This window comes from Notothenia rossii (genome assembly GCF_949606895.1).
Source record: "Notothenia rossii genome assembly, chromosome: 6".
Lineage (NCBI taxonomy): Eukaryota > Metazoa > Chordata > Actinopteri > Perciformes > Nototheniidae > Notothenia > Notothenia rossii.
In genome coordinates this window covers 22,589,982-22,603,997 of record NC_136909.1, presented here as the reverse complement: position 1 = coordinate 22,603,997, position 14,016 = coordinate 22,589,982, and the positions used below count along the sequence as shown (strand labels likewise).

At 42.0% G+C, this 14,016-nt stretch overlaps 1 long non-coding RNA gene across 1 annotated transcript; it reads left to right on the top strand.

Moving 5' to 3' along the window:
- The first annotated feature begins 609 nt into the window (after positions 1-609).
- Positions 610-6,706, top strand: LOC307042632. Its single transcript, XR_013809202.1, has 4 exons — positions 610-1,482; positions 3,568-3,631; positions 6,064-6,084; positions 6,446-6,706. It is a non-coding gene; the product is annotated as an uncharacterized lncRNA (long non-coding RNA).
- The last annotated feature ends 7,310 nt before the right edge of the window (positions 6,707-14,016 follow it).

Below are 14,016 nucleotides of genomic sequence, written 5' to 3'. Positions count from 1 at the left end.
CAAAAGAGAAAGTCTTGGAGCTCCATACTGTTTCAGAAATAATCCTTGATAATCCATGATATGCCGTTTCATCACCTCAGTATCTGCCGGTAGCATCAGTAGCTCAGCACCCCCTTTTCTTATCAACTTTTTTTTTTTTTTTAAAGCTTTATACCCCAAATCAGCACTTTTGAAACAGGAAGTGAAATGGAGGGATATGACGCATGGCTAGAATGGGTGATCTGTTTGGTATTTTGAGCAAAACACTTCATAGAAATGTTTTTTATATATTTTTATATATCCGAGACCTATGCTATTGCCTAAAAATAGCATGATATGTGCACTTTAAATTTGAAATGCATAGGCAAATGCAGTTACTAATTTATCAGCAGACAAAGCTTTATACAGTAGATATAAAACATACAATAACTTCCTAAAATATTATACAACACCACTGCTAACTAATAAAACAATTGTTAGCGGAGAATCAAATAACCTAAATTGAAATTTGTCCCTCGAGCTCCAAATGTAGCTCAGCGCAAGTTCAATCAGGAAGACAATATCATCTGATGTCACACGTTATCTCAATAAGCGATCAGGGGCGTTACGCCCCGGCTAGCAATCATCGCACCTGCTAACCCCTTTAAATCTGCTCTCCCCTCCCTGTCAGTTGTCATTTCAGGTGTCAACGCACAAGCAGTAGCAGGGCTTCGTCCCAGCTCCAGGCATTATTCATCAGCTCCGCAGTCTTGCGGATTAAGCTACAGGCGGCGTTCCCCAGTCGGCTAGCGGTTCCAGCCACCCGCCCCGCAAACCCGGACGCGGGAGGAAAAGACAAGGAAATCGGGCTCCACAAAAGTTCCTCCGGTTTAATGGAAATGAGCTACTTCACGCAAACAATGACGCACACCTTCAGTCTCTCGAGAGGGCATCACTGACATCAGGGCCGTTCAAATGCGGCGCTTCCGGCTTCACGCGGAATGGGTCCTCATCACATGCAAATCTTTAGCCATTTCTGGCTTCAACAACAACCCCTCCCGCAGGCAGGCAGGGCTTAAGCTACATCCCATTGAAGCTACTTCCTCCTGCGCCTCACCTCTAAAACAGGCGTCAGGGTAGCGCTGGCAAGAGGCAGTTGCAACAAATTCACGAGATGTTTCGTTATATTGTTATGACATTCGGGTCATGCAGAGTGAGATCGCTACATCTTTAAGAGAGGGGTGTGGCACGTGCAGAGCGAGCAAGTGGGATACATGTTTTCTAGAAGTAAACGAGGCAGCAGAAAAAGGAAAGGTCTGTGATCTTACGAATCTATCTTGCGAAACAGAAGAGCTAAATAAATGCAACGACCTCCCAAGAAGAGCTCACCTCTCTCCAGTCTTTCCGATAAAATGGGTTATCTGGGAAACGACACAGAGTCATCCCCCCCGTTTCCTCGACTACGGTCTGGGAGCCGACAGGAAGTTCAACACTATGCATTGCTACCTTTAGTTCAGGGTTAAGGTGAGTTCCAGGCAGTGTTGGGTGTAACGTGTTACAGTAGGGAGATCAGTAACGTATTACTTTGCGTACGAAGAATGTAATACATTACTAATGCAGTTCGGGTAATTGCTACCCATTACAATGCTCAGTAACTAACGCAGTTTCAAGCTTCAACACAGTGTTACCTGGAATGAATGGTGTTTCGTAGGGCTTCTTTTCCTCAATGACCAAGTCGCTTTATTTAATGATATTGACTGAATGATCGTATTTTTTTTTTTTTTTCTTCTCCACTAAGAAATATTCCGTTTGTCGGTGCACCAACGGCTGGATCTGCGACAACAACATCTCCTCGGCAGCACTGTCCAATCCGTTCACAGTCTCCGATCCACTAAATCCTTACACATTACAGAGGTGAATTAGGTTCAAAGGTGGAATATCGCGTCATGAACTGTTTACATCGCCGTTTCTCTCCCAATACCGCTGTCAAACAAACATCAATAGAGGATTGCGTCGGGTAGTTTTTAATCATACAAAGCAGATTCAATCAGAACTACTTCTTCAAACGATATTTTTCTACAACGCCTTGATGCATCGGTTATCATGTGGTTCAGCGGCATTAACGCCGCTGCAGCGCGCGTGCACCAGAGCTTATTTCATTTGTTAACTCACACGCCAGCGGTCGCCGTTAAGCACTCACTGTCCGTCTGTCACATAAGCAGCCGATAATTATTTCCCATCTCTTAGCGACGTGTTTCAGTATGGATTTATGCCGTCGGCATCACAACACTGTCATAAGGTTATCTGGCATCCTACAGGTGATGTTGCTTAGCAACCGAGCTAATCATTCATCTTGACTACTGTCACTATCATTGCGGCATTAAACCGTTTCCTACACAATAACAGATTCTTAGTGTTGCCCAACTTGTATAAGTATTTCCAGGTGCGGTCGCGTTCTAGTCACTTTGTTCAAGCGCTACTGCTCGTTACAACTCTATTCGCTTTAGCGTAGGCTACTAGCATGACTGGTATAGCTCAGGGCAATCTCGATGATAAAGGTCAATGTTCCCCCTTTCTACGCACGGAGATATGTATCTTAATAGTGGGCAGGCCGAGGCTGGCTCTTCAAAGCAGATATTAACGACGCGCTTTAAGTTCCCATCATCCGTTCAGCGGAACTCTTTCAGCCTTAAGCGGGAGTCAAGTAAGGAGAAACTACGCGTGCACCGGCTATTTGGGTAAACAATATTAATAGTTGTCTCTCCCAAGTTCAAATCACCCACTGCCCAGGGAGATCCCCTCATGCGTTGCCTTTACACCATCTAGTGTTCAAATACAACATTACTAACCTATAACTCTGCTCAACTGGGAAAAGAGAAGAAGAAAGAAGAATTGACTCCTCCAGGAGCACAGCGTTCCTAATCATGAGGAACTATAGGCCCAGTCACACACCCGGAGTGCCTAGGTATCACATCATGCTCATGGTATTAATGTTTCTCTAACCAAACTGCGTCCATCCACATAAACATCAAGGCGTATGAAGCAAACATCTTCAACGACAGTTGCTCTTCCTCACCGGGCAATCGTACTTTGCATGCGGATAATCTTCGGCACGCCATCATCTCCCGTTTCCTGGACGTGGCATCCGCCGGCCTCACGACGACCGCGTTCTCCCCGACTCTTAAGGAAGTGCACTGCACATCCTCCGTTTTGGGGGGAATATCTGCATGAGATCATCTGCCATAGCGGCACGCTCAGATTTCCACTCCTGCTTACACATTTATTATCACACTCGCTGGATCTAACACTAGCGTCCCTCCATCATCCTCTTCTCAGATGATAGAAGACGGTCCTAATCACTCAATCAGCTTATCAGCATCTATGACTCATCTGGCGCACTTAACTGCTAATTAAGCTAGACTATATCACGGGTCATGTCTCAGCATTTAACTAAGTGTATGGTTTTTCTGCGTGCATCCTGCACTTCATTCATATTCTCGGGTTCATGCTCACTTGGCTTGGGTCAATCCAGGTTATGATATTCATGATTCACTGTACTCCAGCCAACAGCTCTCGTGCATTACTTGTCTACATCTCCCTCTTCGCCAGACATCGGCTCACGCCCGGACATCAGCGCGTGCTGGCTATCCAAGGTCTCTCAAACACTAAAATGGTAATTATGCCTATAACGGGTGGTGGTGGTTTCATAGCACGTCAGCATGTATACGTACTAGGGCTGTCCCGAATACCATTTTTCGGGCTCCGGATATTCGGTAGTAATCAGCAGCGAATATTCGAATATTCGGTGCGGAGAGATTTGTATTTTTTTTTTATAAAAACATTTTTCCCCAAAAATATTTTTTTTCAAAAAGGTTTCATAACACGCTCCGAATCCGAGACACCTGACAACACGCTGTTAAGCAGAAGCGCAGAAAGAGCATACTATTACGATTTATATTTATTTATTGTCTCAGTACTCGCAAACATTCAAACTAAATGTGTCCTCTGTAGGGTAACTGAAGGGTCTGCTGTATTGTTGAGGATGTTGATGGCTGGGATGCGTTGCACAAGTTATTATTAGGCTGAGCTACTAAACTTTATGCCATTGCCTTAGCCCCAGATGTTCCCACATTACTCCTATTATTTACTTAAAGTTGACAAATGCTCATTCTTGTTGTCTAGAGGGGACTTTGAAACTCAAATTACTCAAAAAGTACACAGTAAAATTAGTTCATATTATGTGTGCAAGTAGTCTAAGAAGTATTAAGTACAAACCTGGCAGTTTCATAAACTACTTATGGAAGAAATGTTTTTTAGACCACATCAAAGTTGACAAAAAGGCTCAATCTTGTTCTCTGGAGGGGACTTTGAAACTCAAATTACTGAAAAAGTACACAGTAAAAGTAGTTCTTCTTATTTGTGCAAGTAGTCTAAGAAGTATTAAGTACAAACCTGGCAGTGTTATAAACTACTTATGGAAGAAATGTTTTTTAGACCACATTAAATTTGACAAAAATGCTCATTCTTGTTCTCTGGAGGGGACTTTGAAACTCAAATGACTGAAAAAGTACACAGTAAAAGTAGTTCTTATTATTTGTGCAAGTAGTCTAAGAAGTATTAAGTACAAACATGGCAGACTCATAAACTACTTATGGAAGAAATGTTTTTTATCCCAAATCAAAGTTAGACAAAAAATGCTCCTACTTGTTCTCTGGAGGGAATTTTGCCATTCTCAAAAAGTACACAGTAAAAGTAGTTCATAGTATTTGTGCAACAAGTTTATGAAGCAATAAGTCCCAACATTATTCTCATAAATTACCCTGTTCCTCAATCTCAAATAATAGAAATGAACCTCATGCCATCCTTTACTTTGAAATCCAGCTTCCCAGAGTTGTTTTATTGCATTACCGTAAACCTGTAACTAATCGCGCACTTGAAATACAGGGGCGGCTGGTTTGACCACGCAAAAGTGAAAGACGGCTGGCTTGACCGCAGTTCCTTATGGGTACTGCAATTTGTGAAGTCCCGGCCCGGAGCCGCATTCTGGTGCTCTCCGTTAGAACTACACTCCTGTCAGACGTGACATATACCACGTGATGACACGTTAGGCTCGTGTTGTGTTCAAGGACCCTGAACTTGGCCAGGAAAAAAAAGCTTGTTTAATTATTTTGCGGTCTAGATTTCTTGAGTTTTTTTCTTTTTTGCTTGTGTTTATAAATTACCTCGAGGGCCGTACCAAATGGTCTCGTGGGCCGTATACGGCCCGGAGGCCGGAGTTTTCCCACCCCTGACTTACAGCTACAGCATCCAGGTGACTTTTCAGAGTTGTTGTGCCACCGTGGTAGGCCAGTTTCTTATCGCATATTTGGCACATATTCTTCTTACCGTCGTCCAATTTAAAATGGTCCCACACAGCTGAAGTCTTCGGCATTTTGTGGGTGAAGCGAGGTGAAGCGTGCCGTTTGCGTTCGTGACTGAGTGAACGCGGAGCACAGGCTGAGATTGTATATATTTCGCATTTTAACGGTGCAATTCAAAAGTATAAATATAGTATAAGAATATGGCAATTTGTCGTTATTAATAGCATACATTTAGAAGAAAAAAAAATATCCGAATAATGAAATTGAAACCCGAATAGTTGGCCAACGAACGAATAGTCGAATATTCGGGTACAGCCCTAATGTATACGTGTCACTGTGCTCATGTTTAACCCTGCACGTCAGGTTGTGACCTCCGGGTCCCTGTTCATGTTTAACCCTGCACGTCAGGTTGTGACCTCCGGGTCCGTGTTCATGTTTAACCCTGCGCGTCAGGTTGTAACCTCCGGGTATGTGTTCATGTTAACCCTGCACGTCAGGTTGTGACCTCCGGGTCCGTGTTCATGTTAACCCTGCACGTCAGGTTGTGACCTCCGGGTCCGTGTTCATGTTAACCCTACACGTCAGGTTGTGGTAGCGGACATGTTGCGGACATGGGTCTGCGGTAGGTTTAACCCTGCGAATGCAGGTTGCGGCCAGTGGGTCCGTGCATGTCTAACCCCGCAGCCCGGAAGCGATTCTGGCGCCTCATCACGTCCCCATGTTAATCTCTCTTTTTCATCCATAGATCTCCGCAGCCAGCCGCAAGGTAAGAATTGCTCACAGCTCAGTACTTCATACTTCACTTCTTTTGGGGGTTCATCAGAGCGGTTCTTTCCCTCCTGAATGATCATCCTGCAAACCCGGGGCCTAATCGCCAAAACATCATTACAGTTACTTGTTGTAATACCTCAATCACTATTCCCGCATATCATGAGTCCCGATAATAAACATGTATTTCATACATCACGTCTCTCCTGATTGAAATGTAGCTCAGCGCAAGTTCAATCAGGAAGACAATATCATCTGGTGTCACACGTTATCTCAATAAGCGATCAGGGGCGTCACGCCCCGGCTAGCAATCCTCGCACCTGCTAACCCCTTTAAATCTGCTCTCCCCTCCCTGTCAGTTGTCATTTCAGGTGTCAACGCACAACCCTCCCCAACCCCTTCGCCTCCTGTCTCCTAATAAAGGGCCAAGCTGAAACCTTCTCCCTTCAGATCGGACCGAACTACTATCACCACCACCAGTGTCTAGACCCCGGGGGGTTCATCAGAGCGGTTCTTTCCCTCCTGAATGATCATCCTGCAAACCCGGGGCCTAATCGCCAAAACATCATTACAGTTACTTGTTGTAATACGTCAATCACTATTCCCGCATATCATGTGTCCCGATAATAAAAATGTATTTCATACATCACGTCTCTCCTGATTGAATTATTTATAGCAAATACTGCTTGCCCATTGCCCTTGTATTTGAGTAGGTCATGGTATCGCTACCTTTGTTTAAGGATCTGAATATCCTCTTTCATCACAGCTTTGATCACACTGATATATTGATCAACTGATCAAGGGCATTCAGATAAGGCTCCAGAAACATGCCCTTAATTTTTTATTTATACTTTTTGTATTATTACTTCGCTTTGCTGAATAGCTTCAAAAGGTGACGGTAGAGGGAGAATTAGTTTTGAAACACAAAAAACTCAAAACTGTGTACTCTCCCTGGGGCCTTAATTAGACATCTTTCCAAAAACTTCAAATATAGAGTCAAAACTTTTGCTCATTCAATATGCGGGCTGGACAGTATTGATAAAAAATCTGCTGACTCAGCATGTTCACTGAAGTGTTTCCTAACTCAAACTTTCGGTATCACACATTCATGATATTCAGAAATATGATTAAGTAAAGAAAGTAATTATAGTAGCACATACCATATAATTCCAAATTTGTATTTACTCTCTGGTGACCCTTTTTATTTTCCATAATTTGTATTGCATGCATAATAAAATAACATCTGTTGGCTGCAATTGGATCGCTCATCACATGTGAGCTTTAGTCTACTAAATACATAAATCGCTATACATTACAGCAACTACAGTCGGTCTGTGAAAAGCAAAAAAAAAATGATTATAGGAATCTCTAAAGTATATATCAATCAATGTCAGAATCAAAGCAAATGCTGCTCTGGTGCTCTTTATAATAACCTCTCATTGTCCATATTTACTGCATATGGGACTCAGTACACTAGGCTGCATGATCGTTTAAGTACATCCCCTTCACTCCTGCTAACCCCCCCACAAACTGTTGTTCACATGCTTATATAAGGGAATTTAATATGGGTATTGAAAACTAGTGCTTTGATCAATTATTTATTGTCAAATGAAATGTTAAAGAGCTTACAACTAACGGGTTGACTTGGGTTCTGTGAAGTATTCTTTGGTTAGACATCCATTTAGATTTTGGGGATATAATATATATTATGAGATACAATTTCATGTTTTCTTTCATGGTATCTTAAATCAAAAACACTAGTTCAATCTTACATTTCAAAAGCGGAATATTTTTATGGAACGTTATATTATAAAATAAATAAACTTAGACATTAAATTTAGGCCTTAAGGCTCAAGCTGTGCAACTCCGTTTTTATGATTTAATTAGCTGTGGGACCCCCAAAAATGTGTAGGACTTCATACAGCAGGCATCCTCAAAGTCCGGACTCTAGTCCGGATCCGGACCGAACGACAACTGTCTCTGGACTCTGAGCGAAATTATACTTTTCATATGTATTATCTGTACTATCTTTGAGACAACGCAACGAGTCAAAATTCTCCACTATGTCCACTGCAAACAGCGCTCTGTCTGTCTGTGTGTGTCTGTCAACGCATTGGTCCAATCACATTCAGCATCCCGTCAGCGTTTTTTTCCCCCCACCAACAGTCTGCGAATCAGAGGCACAGTAGGGCGGGTCTTCGTGGAATGCGAGTGGGAAAAATGTGTGTTTAAAAAAAAAAATAGTCAGAGCGAGAGTTAACAGCTCATCTAGTTGCCTCTGTACTGTAGCTAGTAGCCTAGTTTCACCTACCGAGGACCCTGGGATGGCATGGGGTGGCAACTGCCACCCTAAAAATAGGCCTTGCCACCCCAGTTGGCAGCTTTGTTTTGAAAGAAAAATGTGTGGCTCATCGGACATTTATGAGAGAATGTCTCTAATGTCCGAGTGCAAGTGAATGCAGCACAAGACGCACGTCTTGTAACGCACGTCAACCCATGGCGCTAGCGTTGAAATATGATTGGCGGCGATTTCATTTGAACGGTACAGCGCAAAACGAGAAGCATTCGGACCCAAGTACAGAAGGAATGAGGTATTTGCGGTCTACAATGACAGAGAAGAGACTGTCAAGTTTGGCTGTACTCAGCATTGAATCAAAACGCACTAAAGCTTTGGATCTTACTAATTTTGTGAGGCGTTTTGCTGAACAAAATGGTAATCGCCGCATTCAGCTGTAATAAACATGTCAACTTGATGCTCTGCTCACGGGATGAGCATACAACACTGTTAAGATGATGACCTTACGTGTTCTTTGTGGGGGTCTGCCCCCCAAAAACTGTTTTAAGTCCTGAGAAAGTCAAATAAGACAGTGTGTAAAACTACACTGCCCAGCCAAAAAAAAGTAACCACTTTGATTTAACTAGGCCAGTAGGTAAGGACTTTCCACTGGATAATAACTGAAGTATAAAATAATGCATGACTGAAGTGATGGAGACCATGTTTGAAGGCAAACAAAAAGAGGAAATAGCAGGTCAAATAAAGCAAATCCCCCTCTCAGATTCCACAGCAACCAGAAGAACATAAATACTGGCTGGTGATTTGATTAATCAGCTTTGTGATGGAATACAAAATGCACAGTGCATTTCCTTAGCTGTGGATGAGTCCACTGACACCACTGACAATGCTCAGTTGCTGGTGTTTGTGAGTTTTTATGATGAGGAAAAGGGGGAGTTTGTTGAAGATGTGTTGGGCCTGACGAACCTCAGTGGACACACAAGGGGGCAAGACATTTATAAAGCAATGATGGGAATGCTGAATGAAAGAGGGTGCAGCTGCCTTTATTCATAACTGTGCAGCTCTGTGACTCTGAGGGATCAAGCACAGACGCAATAACAATGAAAACTGCTGCACACAGATTATTTTTGTTTTTGCAACCTCGTGTTAAGAATCTTGTTGCAATTGTTTAAAATGTTGAATAAACGGACCTTTGTCTTATTAAAAAAATTTTTTGGACCTTTAACATTTGTATTTGAGTACCCCTGTCATACAGTATTCAATAACTACAGTACACTTTTAGAACAGAAATGGCAGTATGTGATATATATTTTGAAAATTATGTTAACAATCATGTGCCTCCACAATCTCAATGCAAAGTGTCTGAAAACTTAAACCTGTTGAAAAATGATTTCTCGTCTTTCATCCCAATTGTTTAACACACGGCAATGACCGAGCTGTTGTCTCATCGTAAACAGTTTCCTTAAGCTTGCAAATGAGACAACGTGTGAAAACATGTTATTTTTCTTTTAAGTTTTTATTAAAAAAAACTTGTATGTGTCCATGGAGATTGTCAGAGATGAGACAGAGATTAAGGGCAGTGTAGGCAAGAGAGAGTGGATAGTGCTTTGTGTGTGTGTGTGTGTGTGTGTGTGTGTGTGTGTGTGTGTGTGTGTGTGTGTGTGTGTGTGTGTGTGTGTGTGTGTGTGTGTGTGTGTGTGTGTGTGTGTGTGTCAGAGTTCCCGTTAGCCGGTAATTACCGGACTATGACCGGTCAAATATGCTGAAGACCGGCAAATCTAAATCTCTCCGGTCAAAATGTCTGGTCAAAATAATATTTCCCCTTAGTGCAATACCGCATCAGTTGCGCAACTTATGTGACAGACAAGAATAGTATGTTACAGACAAAAGAGTATGTGACAGTCAGACAAGAATAGTCAATTCTATGACATCTAACCTTTACAGTCTATGTGTCTAACACTTAATGTGGAGAAAGAGATGTCCTGTATGGGTTGATTGTGCGTTGATCTGTTGGTAATGCCTCGGGGTTCCGGTGGGCATGTAAACAAATGCATAATGCTGCGCTATACTTTGTGGCCTCACCCGGTTGCATAGCGACGCTTATTGTTTAGGTGTCTTTTAATAAACAGGTAGTCATATCGCTAGCTAGAGCTGATCGATATGGACACAAACGTGAGTAAAGTCTAATCTGACGGGAGAGAGAGGTCAGCTGCTGCTGACGAGTCGGCACGCAGCTCTGCATGATCACCTGCAGCGGTGAGCTGAGCAAAACACACACTTCAGGTTAGAATATCACACGTAGCTATTTTAATTACCTCTCAAACTACCTATACTAGTGATAGATATGTTTAGTTTTACTGTCGGGTCAGTCATTACTGGATCAGCGAGCCGCATGATACTGACGGACTGTCAGGAGGAGAGAGCGCTCCGTTTATTATTCCGTGTTATTTAGTGGGAATGCTGATAGCATTCCAACTACCTGTTATGCTACGCACGAAATTCTTTATTATTCGGCTGGGTTATTCTGCACCTCTTCTTCTCCCACATTCCACATCGCAGAAACTCCGTTCAAACATCAAAACGTTCAGCTTGGTCGGGAATCGATGGCTATTACTTTTCTTATTCATAACTTTCATAATTCCAGAGATACATCATAATTCATCACATTTTGAACATGGAAGTCAATGGAGAAACTCTTCAGACTTGAACTGCTGTTCTGCTCCTTCATACTTTCACTCAGAAGCCTCATTCCAACTTTAAAATGTTACACATCTTTCTGACATTATTCGTGTAACACAACTTTTAAATTTGATTCATACTTTTAGAGATATTAAACATTGTTCAGACCTTGGTAAAGAGGCCTTCTTCAGATTTTAGAGTGTGTGATGTCACAGCTAGAGTCGAGGACAGATTTAATTTTGCTTTCATATTTTCTTTTAAACCTGCCATAATTCCCAAACTCTACATTCCTGAGACATACTTTTTCATGAGAAACGTAGGAAAACATCTTATAGCTTGAAAAATTAAAAGAAATTAAGCAAAAATAATTTAACAAAATGCCTCTTGAGGGCATGAAGTGACAAAAACGTTCAACATGTCTCCATTAAACCCCATTATAAACTCAACCTCATCTTTCCCCACCACAGCAGCTGCACACCGTGTTAATCTGTCAAAAAAGGCCACATTATTAACCCGAAAGTACACTTCAGATGCTCAAGTTCCTTGGCATGCTTCACGCTTTGAAATGTCACCGATATCTGTTACGGTTCTTCAACAAAACATTCTCATGTAATAGGTTTATCTCTCATTCAGAACACTGAAAATGCTCTCCTGTCACTGATTACTGCACATCACCATGGAAACCTTTCATCTCTGGACACATCGTTAGCTCAAATATAAACACCTGTGTCATGGAACACGATGATGTCATAACTCCAACTGACATGCTCAGAGCAGCAGACTTCAGATAATGGTTAATGGTCTTGCCCTCAACAGCTCTACGTCAATTATGGGGTGTCATCATATGCCGTTTCCATGAAAACGCATCCCTCGCCATAAAACACGATGTTGCTGTTACTCCAATGGACACGGTCCGATCATCCCAGAAACTTCGCTTGTATATCACCGGTCCATGCCTCAACAGCTTTACGCCAAATCTGAGATCCCACCATAGGCTGTTGCCATGGAAACGCATCCCTCGCCATAAAACACAATGTCGCTGTAGCTCCAATGGACACGGTCCGGTCGTCCCACAATCTTCACCTGTATGTCACCTCTACATGCCTCAACAGCTCTACGTCAAATCTGACATCTCACCATATGCCGTTTCCATGGAAACGTATCCCTCAACATAAAACACGATGTTGTCGTAACGCCTATGAAAAGGGTCAAAACAGCACCACACTTCAGATAATAGTTAACGGTCCAGCCCTCAACAGCTCTACGTCAATTATGGGGTTTCATCATATGCCGTTTCCATGGAAACGCATCCCTAGCCATAAAGCCACCAAGTTAGTTTAAAAGTATGCAGTTCAAATATTCTTCTGCTTTTCCAAGCCTTTTTACTTTCAATCAATCAATCAATGTTTATTTATATAGCCCAATATCACAAATGTTACATTTGTCTCAGTGGACTTCACAGTTTGTACAGAATATCAGTATGACAATACGACACCCTCTGTCCTTAGACCCTCACATCGTACAAGGAAAAACTTCCAGAGAAAACCCACAGTTTAAAGGGAAAAATGGGAGAAACCTCAGGGAGAGCAACAGAGGAGGGATCCCTCTCCCAGGACGGACAGACGTGCAATAGATGCTGTGTGTAAATTGAAAAGGTAATACATTTGCAACATAGGTAGTCAAAATGTTTGGAAATGCATGTGTCTATAATAGGAAGACTTATGATCCAGGATCACAGCAACAGGCACAGCCACGACTCAAGATCCAGGGCTCGCGATCTAGGACTCAGGACCACAGCAACAGGATCATCGATGACTCTGGATCCCGGCGTATATAGACACCAAAAAGAAAGACATTTTGGTGAAATAAGATAATTTTCTTCTCTTATCAGACATTAAATCATATCAGAATTTTCTTCTTTTATCAGACATTAAAGCCCCCAGTGTTCATGTATCATTTTAAATCTAAATTCTTCACTTTCTTCTTACACATTACATTTCAGCATAGCAGTTTAGCGTCAGCTTTTCAGCATAAAGCATTCCCACTAGCAATTTCTTCAGGAATTGCGTTCTCTAGTTATAAGTTACTGTACACTTTTGAATAATGTAGTTCATCTACTATAATTAGTTTGTTTAATATCGAATCATATCAATTTGTTTTAAAGCTCAATAAATAACAAAAAATACCTTTGACCGGCACTTTTCTAATTTGTCCGGAAGATTTAAACTTTAACGAACATTTTGACTGGCAAAGAAATATTCTAACGGGAGCTGGTGTGTGTGTGTGGGACGCATGTCTGCAATTTTGGCCCCTCCAAAAAAATGAAAGAGGGACTGTGCCAAGCTTCAAACGAGAGGGTCTGTTCTTTGTTCTATGCCATAGTGTTTGCACTGGAAGCTTTTTTATGAAAAGTCTCTCTATAACTCAAGAGCTCTCACTCTGCTCTGAGCCTCCATCCTCTTCAATTTATTCCAGGGTAGACTGACGGCACTCCACTTGATCAAGGGATTCAAATCGGAACAAAAAAAAGAAATCAAAGAAATTAAAATTCTATGAATAACTTCAAACTACGTCATCAGCAAATGCCACTTTACTAGTTGCGCACCTCCGGGTGGAAGTGCGAGATATGAAAGCTGCGTCTTTGTTGTTGAGAGATACAGAGAGAGACATTTAGACATAGAGGGACGCACATGAGGAGGGGGCACTGCTGCCGCTCCCCTCAGCCAATGCTTTTAGTGAGTGTGCTATAATTTTCTAAAAAACAGGAAGAGTGACTGCATCAAGCTTCAAACAGCAGACCTGCACTTTGATCTCTATCTTTTTATGAAAATACTTCTTTATCTGTGTTGCAAGAGTTTCCAATCTGTCTTCTGCCTTTATAAAACATTTAAATCAATATGGAAATACCTTCAGATTCAACGTTTTAAAGTGCAAATTTATATTTTATGCTGCGTAATT